Source organism: Oryctolagus cuniculus, unplaced genomic scaffold (genome assembly GCF_964237555.1).
Source record: "Oryctolagus cuniculus unplaced genomic scaffold, mOryCun1.1 SCAFFOLD_52, whole genome shotgun sequence".
Lineage (NCBI taxonomy): Eukaryota > Metazoa > Chordata > Mammalia > Lagomorpha > Leporidae > Oryctolagus > Oryctolagus cuniculus.
The window spans coordinates 300,117-311,461 of NW_027208350.1; the positions used below are offsets into that span (position 1 = coordinate 300,117).

At 39.0% G+C, this 11,345-nt stretch overlaps 1 pseudogene; it reads right to left on the reverse strand.

Annotated features, from left to right (window-relative positions):
• Positions 1-1,346: 1,346 nt before the first annotated feature.
• On the reverse strand, positions 1,347-1,414 carry LOC138848307 (U6 spliceosomal RNA; annotated as a pseudogene).
• Positions 1,415-11,345: the final 9,931 nt, after the last annotated feature.

Here is an 11,345-nt window from a genome sequence, read left to right on the forward strand (position 1 = left end):
AAAGTCCAATTTTTGTCAAGGCTTTTTGACAGTCTCACAGAAAACTTATGTTTGTGAATGGGAAGAATAATACCAAAATATCCATACTACCAAAAGCAATTTGCAAATTCAATGTAATCCCAATCAACATACCAACGATGTTCTCAGAGCTAGAAAAAATGATGCTAAAATTCACATAGAAACATGAGAGATGCTTAACATCTAAAGCAATATTATAAAGCAAAAAAAAGCTGGAGACATCACACCATATTTTAAGACATATTACAGGGGTCAGCACTATGACAAAGCAGGTAAAGTCACCGTCTGCAGTGCCGGCATCTCATATGGGTGCCAGTATGTTTCCCAGCTGCTCCACTTCTTATACCCCTCTCTGGTATAGCCTGAGAAAAAAGTAGAAAATGGCCAAAGTCTTTGGGCCCCTGCACCTGCATAGAGACCTGGAAGAAGCTCCTGACACTTGGATTCAGATCAACAGAGCTCCGGCCATTGTGACCATTTGGGGAGTAAACCAGTGGATGGAAGACCTCTCTCTCTCTCTGCCTCTACCTCTCTGTAACTCTGCCTTTCAAATAAATATACTGCAAAAAAAAAAAAAAAAAGAAGAAGTGTTAGCACTGATATAATAACAGACACATAGTTCAATGGAAAAGACTTGGTAGCATAGAAATAAACCCAAATTTCTACCAGCAACTCATATTTAACAAAGGAACTAAAATGAACTGGAGAAAGAAGAATCTCTTTCACAAGTGGTGCAGAGGAACTTGATTATCCATATGTAGAAGCCTGAAAAGAGACTCCAACATCTCTTACACTATGTGAAAGTGAACTCACAGTGAATTAAAATGTAATCATAAGACCCAAACCCAAGTAAACATAGGGAAACTCTAAATATTGTCAACACACAATAGCTTTTGGGTAAGATTCCAATAGCAATAGTCACAAAAATAAAAACAGAGACATTTGAGTATATCCAACTAAGATACTTCTTCACAACAAAGTAAACATCAGAGTGTAGATACAATGAACAGATGGCAGGAAAAATTAAAACTCTGAATGTTTACAGATTTCCAGAACATTTACATGAATTGGAAAAACTCCAAAAAATACAGTGAAGAAACAGGCAAGGATCTGAATAGACATTTCTCAGAAGAAATGTACATGGTCAAAACATGTGAATATGCCCGATGTCACTAGCCATTATGTAAATATAAATCAGAACACCATATCAGTCTCCAACACCTGTGGGAGAATACAACACTCAGGTGTTTGTGTGTGCAGCAAGTGGGTTTAGAGGACCCTGTTCACCTCTGGAGAGCAGAGCCTACAGGGAGGTAAAGAAACCTTACTGCGCAGGGGCATGCTAATCTTCTCTGTATCATTCCAATTTTAGTATATGTGCTGCCGAAGCGAGCACATGTGCTGCCGAAGCGAGAAAGAGATGAAAAAAATTTATCTCAGCTAGCCACTAATATTCAAGAAACAAGGTCTTCAGGAAAGCCAACTCAACTGACATTTTCATGTCATTGTTAAATAAAGGAAAAATTATCTAGGTTCAGCAATACGTAGTTTATAAGAGAAAGACTACAGAGTAATTTCCTTGGCATAGAAATAACTTTTTTTTTTTTTTTTTTTTTTTTTTTTATCCATGAGGGCTTGCTATCACCACCACACACCCACATCCCATATACAAATGCCTGGCTTGAGTGGTAGCTTCTCTGCTTTGAGGCAAGTTTCTGCTAGTGTGCACCCTGGGAGGAGACGGAGGATGGCAGAAGTGCTTGGGTCCCTGCACCCAAATGGGACATCCAGAATGAATTCCCAGTTCCTGGTTTTGGCTTGGTCAAGCTTTGGCTATTGCAAGTGTCTGGGGAGTGAAGCAGTGGTTCCCTCTTCCTGTCACTCTGCCTTTCAAATCAATAACTGTTGTTGGTAATGACTAATAATGATATTCACTGATTGTCAAATTTTGAATCTATTAATTATAGACAATTTCTCTTTGTATTTTTAAACTTTCATAATGTTCTGTAGCCAATTTCATCACTAGAAATAAAAACTTTTCCTCAAAAAAAAAAAAGAAACCTTACTGCTTTCCTAATGTGCTTATTAAGTTCTTGACCAGCGCCTGTTAGTCTTGCCACAAACTTTCTAGTCTTACTACTTTCCTTCTTCTTCTTCTTCTTCTCTGTGACTTGTAAAATAGTATACATTCTATATACTGTGGATACTTTTGATTTATTTTATTCCTTCGGTCTCCTATGACGTTCCTCCACAAAAGCACAGCCCTCAAAATATTCATTCATTTATGCAGTCTGCAGATTTCATGAGCTACTAAATTCCAAGTAGTATGTTAAAGGCAAGATCTGGGCCTAAGAGAAAAGTGGTCTAAATTCTGTGCCTAGAAGAGGATTTGGGACATAGTAGAACTTCAGTGAAGTGCTATGTGAATGACATGCACTCATTAAATGAGTAATCTAAAGCATACACTTCATTTAAGCAACACAGCAGCCCTACTCACCTCAGGTAGAGCAATTGAGAGGAATAATGTGAACAAAAATAAGACATCAATAAGTTGAATAATAACAGAGAAAAAACAAAATGAGATAGATGCCAACATTACTGAGCTATTTTTGAGGAATTAAATTGATAGAGGGGCTGGCATTGTGGCCAAGTGGGGAAAGCTGCAATCTGTGAGGCCAGCATAACATCTGAGTTCCACTTTGAGTTTAGGAATCTCCACTTCCAATTTAGCTCACTGCTAAACACCTGGGAAACCAGCAGAAGATGGACGAAGGACTCAGGTCCTTGCCACTCATGTGGGAGACTTGGATGAAGCTCCTGACTCCAGCATGCCCCAGGCTCAACTGTTGAAACTCTCTGGGGTGTGAGCCAGCAGATGAAAGCTATCTATGTCTTTCCCTCTCTCTCTAAATCCACCTTTCAAATAATAAAGATTTAATAAACAAATTAACTGATTTCAAAATACACAAAAACATGAACAATACTATATCATTTTTATGCCAAACTGATAAAAAATAACAAATGCTAGAGAGCACATGGGAAAAGAAAACCACCATATATGGTAGGTGAAAACACAAGTTAGTACAGATGTTATGCAGAACAGTATGGTCATTCCTTAAAAAGGATAAAAATTGGGGCTGGCGCTGTTGTGCAGTGAGTTAAAGCCCTGGCCTGAAGGGCCAGCATCCCATTTGGGTGCCAGTTCTAGTTCCAGCTGCTCTTCTTCCAATACAGCTCTCTGCTATCTCCTGGGATAGCAGTAGAAGATGGCCCAAGTCCTTGGGCCCATGCACCCATGAGGGAGACCCAGAGGAAGCTCCTGTCTCCAGGTTTCAGAATGGCATAACTCTGGCCTTTGTAGTCATCTGTAGAGCGAACCAGCTAATGGAGGACCTCTCTGTGTCTCTACCTCTATTGTAACTCTTTCAAATAAATAACAAAAATTAAACTAAGATAAAAATTGACCTACCATGTGAGAGTTATCTTGCTCTTGGCTATATAGAATAAGGAAATTTTATTAGAAGGAAAGGAGGAGAGCATATCAAAGATACAGCAATTTTCCCATAACACAGCCACTATAACACAGTTCACTGCAGCCAGGATGTGAAACCAATCTAGCTGTCCATCAATGAAAAACAATGGACAGGGCAACCTCTTTTAGATACAAAAAAAGAACAAAATATTATTAAATTAATTGAAATAAGCCAGAAGCAGGAACACAAATGTCACCTGGTCCTTGTCGCATGTGGAAGTGAAAGAAAATAATGGATCTGAACACAGAACTGTGATTACTAGAGGCTGAGAAGGGAAGCAGCTAGGGATAGAGGGGGATTGGATAATAGGTATCAAAAATCAAAGAGGCAGAAAGAACTTCTGGTGTTCCATAATATAATGAGATGACTACATTCAACCATATTAGGTTCTGTGTAAAGAACTGAAGGAGAGGAGCTGGTAGTCTCAAATCATGGAGAAGAATTAGAAACTGTAGTTGCTTGGGGGCCAGCATTGTGGCACAGTGGGCTAACACCCTGGCCTGAAGCACCAGCATCCCATGTGGGTACCAGTTCTAGTCCTGGCTGCTCCTCTTCTGATCCAACTCTCTGCTATGGCCTGGGAAAGCAGTAGAAGATGGCCCAAGTCCTTGGGTCCCTGCACCCAAGTGGGAGATCTGGAAGAAGCTCCTGGTTCCTGGCATCAGATTGGCAGAGCTCCGGCCATTGTGGCCATCTGGGGAGTGAACCGGCAGAGGAAGACCTCTCTCTCTCTCTGCTGCTACTTCTCTCTGTAACTCTGTCTTTCAAATAAATAACTCTTTAAAAACTTAATAAAACTGTAGTTGCTTAGCTTGATCACTTTTTACTGCATAAATGTGTGCAAATATTGCACTACACCCTGTAATAATGCATGACTAGGACACATTAATCACAAATTATTTCAATGAAATTTTAAAAATTAGAAGCATTTCTTTATATTAACAATGAACTATTTGAAAATGAAATTAGAGAAACATTTCCATGCATAGCAGCATAAGAACCAGGAACCAATGTCTTCAATGTTATCAGTGATGAATCAGATTCACAGCCCCCAGCACTCAGTTTTTGCCATATACTTTACCATGGCAATTGTGGGCATATAGTAGTAAATCAATGGACAGGAATCCTTTGTCTCTAAATCTGCTAAATAAATAAACAAGGAATTCATCAAAGAAAAAGAGATATCAATTTGGATGCCAGGCACAAAAACACATGCACTTGAGCTATCCTCCAGTTTGTGATGCCAACAAATCTTTCAGACATGTTACATTTTCAGAGACTTTTCTGTAATCTTGCTAAGCTTTCTGGAAATCTGCCTTATAGCAAAGGGTTTCCCAATTCCATTACACTCATGATTTTTCTTTTGTGTGATATATTAGTTTACCATCTAGAGATAATTTATGGTACAAAACTTTTCTATGCATGCATGTTTTCTCATTTGTGAGTCTATTCATGGGAATTGAAGACTGATTTATAACAGAAATACATTTTCCAAATTCATTGCATAGACTTTTGTTCCTTATGAATTCTCTGAAGTCTGTTGATGTCTAATTTCTGGCTAAAGGTTTTATTGTATTTACAGCATGCAAAGACTATCACCTTTTGTGAATTCTGTGTCTATACAAGCCTGAAATAAAGAAAATGTTTTTGCACAATCAGTATACGCCTAAGAAACCACCTGTGTCAATTCTCTGATGTACCATTGACTTCTGACTCTAATAATATTTATAAGCTTTCTCCTTTACATGAGTCTCTGTTGGATAGGATGTGATTTCCAGCAAAAGGTTTTGTCACAATACTTACATGAATTTTGGAGAAAAGCTCTTCCACATTCATTATATTGTTAAGGTCTCTCCCTTGTTCAAATTCCATGATGGATTATGAGGCATTACCTATGTGAAATGACTTTCTCACATTTATTTCATTCATTAGATATATATGTTGTGCATTCTGATATAAGGAGAGATTTGGGCAGAGCTTTCCAACACTCATTACACCCATAAGGTTTCTCTCCCACGTGAATTCCCTGTTGTCTTATGAGGTATGGCTTCTAATTAAAGGGATTTTACTTTCAAAGGAGTTTTTCCCTATATGAATTTGATGATGTACAATGAGGGCTGAATTATGGTAAAAGGCTCTGAGTCATTACATTCATAAAATTGCTCCCCATGAGAATTCTTTTATGTTTGATGAGGTCTGATTTGCACCACAAAGGCTATTCACATGTATTATATTCATGCATTTCTCCCCTTGGTGAATTCTCTAATATTTCATGAGATATAACTTGCACAAAAAGGTCAAGTAGAAAATTCCCTGTGTGGATACTCTGATATCTTATGAGTTATGAAGTACAGCAAAGAGGCTTTCCACCATCCTTCCATCCATAAAACCTACCTAAATTGAGCAACAAAGATATAGAAAACCTAAACACACACATAACCAGATGGAAATGATACCAGTAATAAAGACCATCACTACCAAGAAAACCCCAAAACTGGAAGGCTTCACTGCTGAATTCTAACAGACATTTAAAGCACTAACTGCAATTCTTCTCAAGTTATTCAAAACAATTGAGAGAGAGGCGATTCTCCCAAATTCTTTCTATGAAGCCAACATCACCTTCATTCCTAAACTTGAAAAAAGTGCAACAAAGAAAGTAATTATAGACCAATTTCCCTGATGAACATACATGCAAAGATCTGCAACAGAATTCTGGCCAATTGAATCCAACAATGCATCAGAAAGATCATCCACCCAGACCAAGTGGGATTTATCCTTGGTATGCAAGGATGGGACCAAAGGCTTTTCCACAGTCATTTCATTTATAAGCTTTCTCCATGGTGTGAAGGCTCTGATACTTTCTGAGGTTTGACTTCTCAGCAAAGGTTTTTCCACAGTCATTGCAATCATAAGGTTTCCCCCAGTACAAATTGTCTGATGCTTTGTGAGCTTTGATTTCTCAGCAAAGGCTTTTCCACAATGATTGCATTCATAAGGTTTCTCCCCTCTGTGAATTCTCTGATGATTTATGAGGTTTGCCTTCTGGCCAAAGGATTTTCCATAGTAATTGCATTCATAAGGTTTCTCACCTGTGTGAATTCTCTGATGATTTATGAGGTTTGCCTTCTGGCCAAAGGATTTTCCACAGTCATTACATTCAAAAGGTTTCTCACCTGTGTGAATTCTCTGATGATTTATGAGGTGTTTCTTCTGGCCAAAGAACTTCCCACAGTCATTAGATTTGTAAGATTTCAACCCTGTGTGAATTCTCTGATGTCTAATGAGATCTGACTTCTGGTGAGTGGTTTCCACACAATCATTACACACATGAGGGTTTTCCACAATATGAGTGCTGTGATGGAGGGTATTTAATACTGAATGAATTCCCACAAGGTTTACATGCATAGGATTTCTTCCCTATATTTGGTCTATGATTCAGTCTAACATGTGATTGGTAAATGACAGGTTCCACAGTCCCAATATACTTATAAATGTTCTCTCTTTTCAGGTGAATACAATCAGAATTCCACAGTCAGTCAGCTGGGAGGGGTGGATGAATCCGGAAACAGCTGGTTTCCTTGTACTAAAACAAGCGCCATATCACGAAGGACTCTTGCATTTCTTTTTCTTTTTTGCATTTTTCACATTTTCTTATTTATCATGGTTTGTAATAAATTTTCTGATGTGGGTTGTGGTTTTGAGGCTGGCTTAAGGAGTTCAGGGAACCAGAGGAATGGTCTTTTTCAATTAGGGCACAGCTGTTGTTTCTCTCCAATTCTGGCTTTCTGTAATTGCTTTGGGTGCCTCAGGCAATTTTTCATTTTGAGCGACTTTTTCCTAAATGCTTTGTTGGTCTGAGTTGGTTTTGCCTTTTTCCTTTTCAAATTGTGTATTCTGATGCAATACAAACAAGGGTTTAGAACGAGGATCCATCAGGAAATTGAAAAACAGAACATATTGGGTTTTCATGATTAGAAATCATAGGCAACATGACCAAGATGAGTTTTTGGGTTTTGGAAAATGACATGGAACCCTTCCACTGAGGGGCAGATATTAATTTCCTCCAAATCGAGAGTAAGTGCGATTTTCAGGTGAATTCAATCAGAATTCCACAGCCAGTCAGCTAGGAGGGGTGGATGAATCCGGGAACAGCTGGTTTCCTTGCAACTAAATCAAGCCCAATATCACAAAGGACTCTTGCATTTCTTTGGCTTCTTTCTCTTTTTTCTTTTTATCATGGTTTGTAATGAATTTTCTGATGTGAGCTTTGGTTTTGAGGCTGCAATATAGAGTTCAGTGCACAGGAGGAATGGTCTTTTTCAAACAGGGCATAGCTGTTGGCCTGCTTCAATTCTGGCTTGCTGTCATTGTTTTGGGTGCCTCAGCCAATTTGTGGTTTCTTGTGTGGCAATTTCCTAAATGTTTTCTGGGTCTGAGTTGGCTTTGCCTTCTTCATTCCCAAATTCTGTATTCTGACGCAACACAAACAAGAGTTTGGACAGAGTAGCCATTATGAAATAAAAAACATTACAAATGGGCATTTGAAGAATATAAATCTACAGGTAACACGACCAAGGTGAGTTTTTGTGTTTTGGAAAATCAAATGGAACACTTTGGCTGAGGTGACAGATATTAATTGCCTCCAAACTGAGTTTCACTGTGATTTTCAGGTTAATTCAGTCAGAATTCCACAGGCATCAGCTGGAGGTGTGGATGAATCCGGGAACATTCGGTTTTCGTGAGACTAAATCAAGTCCAATATCATCATGGATTCTTGCATTTTTTTGGCTTTTTTCTCATTTTTCTTATTTATCATGGTTTGTAATGAATTTTCTGATGTGAGCTTTGGTTTTGAGGCTGGCATATTGAGTTCAGGGCACAAGAGGAAGGTTCTTTTTCAATCAGGGCACAGCTGTTGGCTTGCTCCAATTCTGGCTTGCTGTCATTGTTTTGGGTGCCTCAGCCGATTTGTGGTTTCTTGTGTGGCAATTTCCTAAATGTTTTCTGGGTCTGAGTCGGTTTTGCCTTCTTATTCCCAAATTTTGTATTCTGATGCAATACAAGCAAGATTTTGGAGAGTAGCCATTATGAAAGAAAAAAAAAAAAAAAAAACACAGCGCATTGCCATTTCAGGATTAGAAATCTACAGGCAACACAACCAAGATGAGTTTCTGTGTTTTGGAAAATGACATAGAACGCTTCTGCTGAGGGGACAGATTCTAATTCCCTCCCAAATGAGTGTGAGTGCGATATTGAGGTGAATTCAATCAGAATTCCAGAGTCAGTCTGTGGAAGGGGGGGATGAATCTGGAAACAGCCAGTTTCTTTGTGTCTAAATCCAGCCAAATATCACAAAGGACTCTTGCATTTCTTTGGCTTTTTCACATTTCCCTTATTTATCATGGTTTGTAATGAATTTTCTGATGTGAACTTCGGTTTTGAGGCTGCAATATAGAGTTCAGGGCACCGGAGGAATGGTCTTTTTCAAACAGGACACAGCTGTTGGTGTGCTGCAATTCTGGCTATTGTCTTTGTTTTGGGTGCCTCAGCTGAAATTTGGTTTCTTGAGTTTCACTGGGATTGTCAGGTTAATTCAGTCAGAATTCCACAGGCAGTCAGCTTTAGTGGTGGATGAATCTGGGAACAGCCAGTTTCCTTGCAACTAAATCAAACCCAATATCATTATGGATTCTTGCATTTCTTTGGCTTTTTCACTTTTTTCTTATTTATCATGGTTTGTAATGAATTTTCTGATGTGAGCTTTGGTTTTGAGGCTGCAATATGGAGTTCAGGGCACAAGAGGATGGTTCTTTTTCAATCAGGGCACAGCTGTTGGCTTGCTCCACTTCTGGCTTGCTGTCATTGTTTTGAGTGCCTCAGCCGATTTGTGGTTTCTTGTGTGGCAATTTCCCAAATGTTTTCAGGGTCTGAGTTGGCTTTGCCTTCTTCCTTCCCAAATTTTGTATTCTGATGCAATGCAAAGAAGAGTTTGTACAGAATAGCCATTATGAAATAAAAAACCCAACAAATAGGCATTTGAAGCTTAGAAATCTACAGGTAACATGACCAAGGTGAGTTTTTGTGTTTTGAAAAAAAAAATGGAACACTTTGGCTGAGGTGACAGATATTAACTGCCTCCAAACTGAGTTTCACTGTGATTTACAGGTTAATTCAGTCAGAATTCCACAGGCAGTCAGCTGGAGGGGTGGATGAATCCGGGAACACCCGGTTGCCTAGCGACTAAATCAAGCCCTATATCATTATGGATTCTTGCATTTCTTTGGCTTTTTTCTCTTTTTCTTATTTATCATGGTTTGTAATGAATTTTCTGATGTGAGCTTTGGTTTTGAGGCTGGCATATTGAGTTCAGGCACAAGAGGAAGGTTCTTTTTCAATCAGGGCACAGCTGTTGGCTTGCTCCACTTCTGGCTTGCTGTCATTGTTTTGGGTGCCTCAGCCGATTTGTGGTTTCTTGAGTGCCAATTTCCTAAATGTTTTCTGGGTCTGAGTCGGTTTTGCCTTCTTATTCCCAAATTTTGTATTCTGATGCAATACAAGCAAGATTTTGGAGAGTAGCCATTATGAAAGAAAGAAAAAAAAAAACACAGCGCATTGCCCTTTCAGGATTAGAAATCTACAGGCAACACGACCAAGATGAGTTTCTGTGTTTTGGAAAATGACATAGAATGCTTCTGCTAAGGGGACAGATTCTAATTCCCTCCCAAATGAGTGTGAGTGTGATTTTGAGGTGAATTCAATCAGAATTCCAGAGTCAGTCTGTGGAAGGGGGGGATGTATCTGGAAACAGCCAGTTTCTTTGTGTCTAAATCCAGCCAAATATCAGAAAGGACTCTTGCATTTCTTTGGCTTTTTCACATTTCCCTTATTTATCATGGTTTGTAATGAATTTTCTGATGTGAGCTTTGGTTTTGAGGCTGCAATATGGAGTTCAGGGCACAAGAGGATGGTTCTTTTTCAATCAGGGCACAGCTGTTGGCTTGCTCCACTTCTGGCTTGCTGTCATTGTTTTGAGTGCCTCAGCCGATTTGTGGTTTCTAGTGTGGCAATTTCCCAAATGTTTTCTGGGTCTGGGTTGGTTTTGTCTTCTTCCTTCCCAAATTTTGTATTCTAATGCAATGCAAAGAAGAGTTTGTACAGAATAGCCATTATGAAATAAAAAAAACACAACAAATAGGCGTTTGAAACTTAGAAATCTACAGGTAACATGACCAAGGTGAGTTTTTGTGTTTATGAAAATGAAATGGAACACTTTGGCTGAGGTGACAGATATTAATTGCCTCCAAACTGAGTTTCACTGCGATTTTCTGGATAATTCAGTCAGAAGTCCACAGGCAGTCAGTTGGAGGGGTGGATGAATCTGGGAACAGCCGGTTTCCTAGCGACTAAATCAAGCCCTATATCATTATGGATTCTTGCATTTTTTGGCTTTTTTCCATTTTTCTTATTTATCATGGTTTGTAATGAATTTTCTGATGTGAGCTTTGGTTTTGAGGCTGGCATATTGAGTTCAGGGCACAAGAGGAAGGTTCTTTTTCAATCAGGGCACAGCTGTTGGCTTGCTCCACTTCTGGCTTGCTGTCATTGTTTTGGGTGCCTCAGCTGATTTGTGGTTTCTTGTGTGGCAATTTCCTAAATGTTTTCGGGGTCTGAGTTGGTTTTGCCTTCTTCCTTCCCAAATTTTGTATTCTGATGCAATACAAGCAAGATTTTGGACAGAGTAGCCATTATGAAAGAAAAAAAAAAAACACAGCAAATTGACCTTGCAGGATTAGA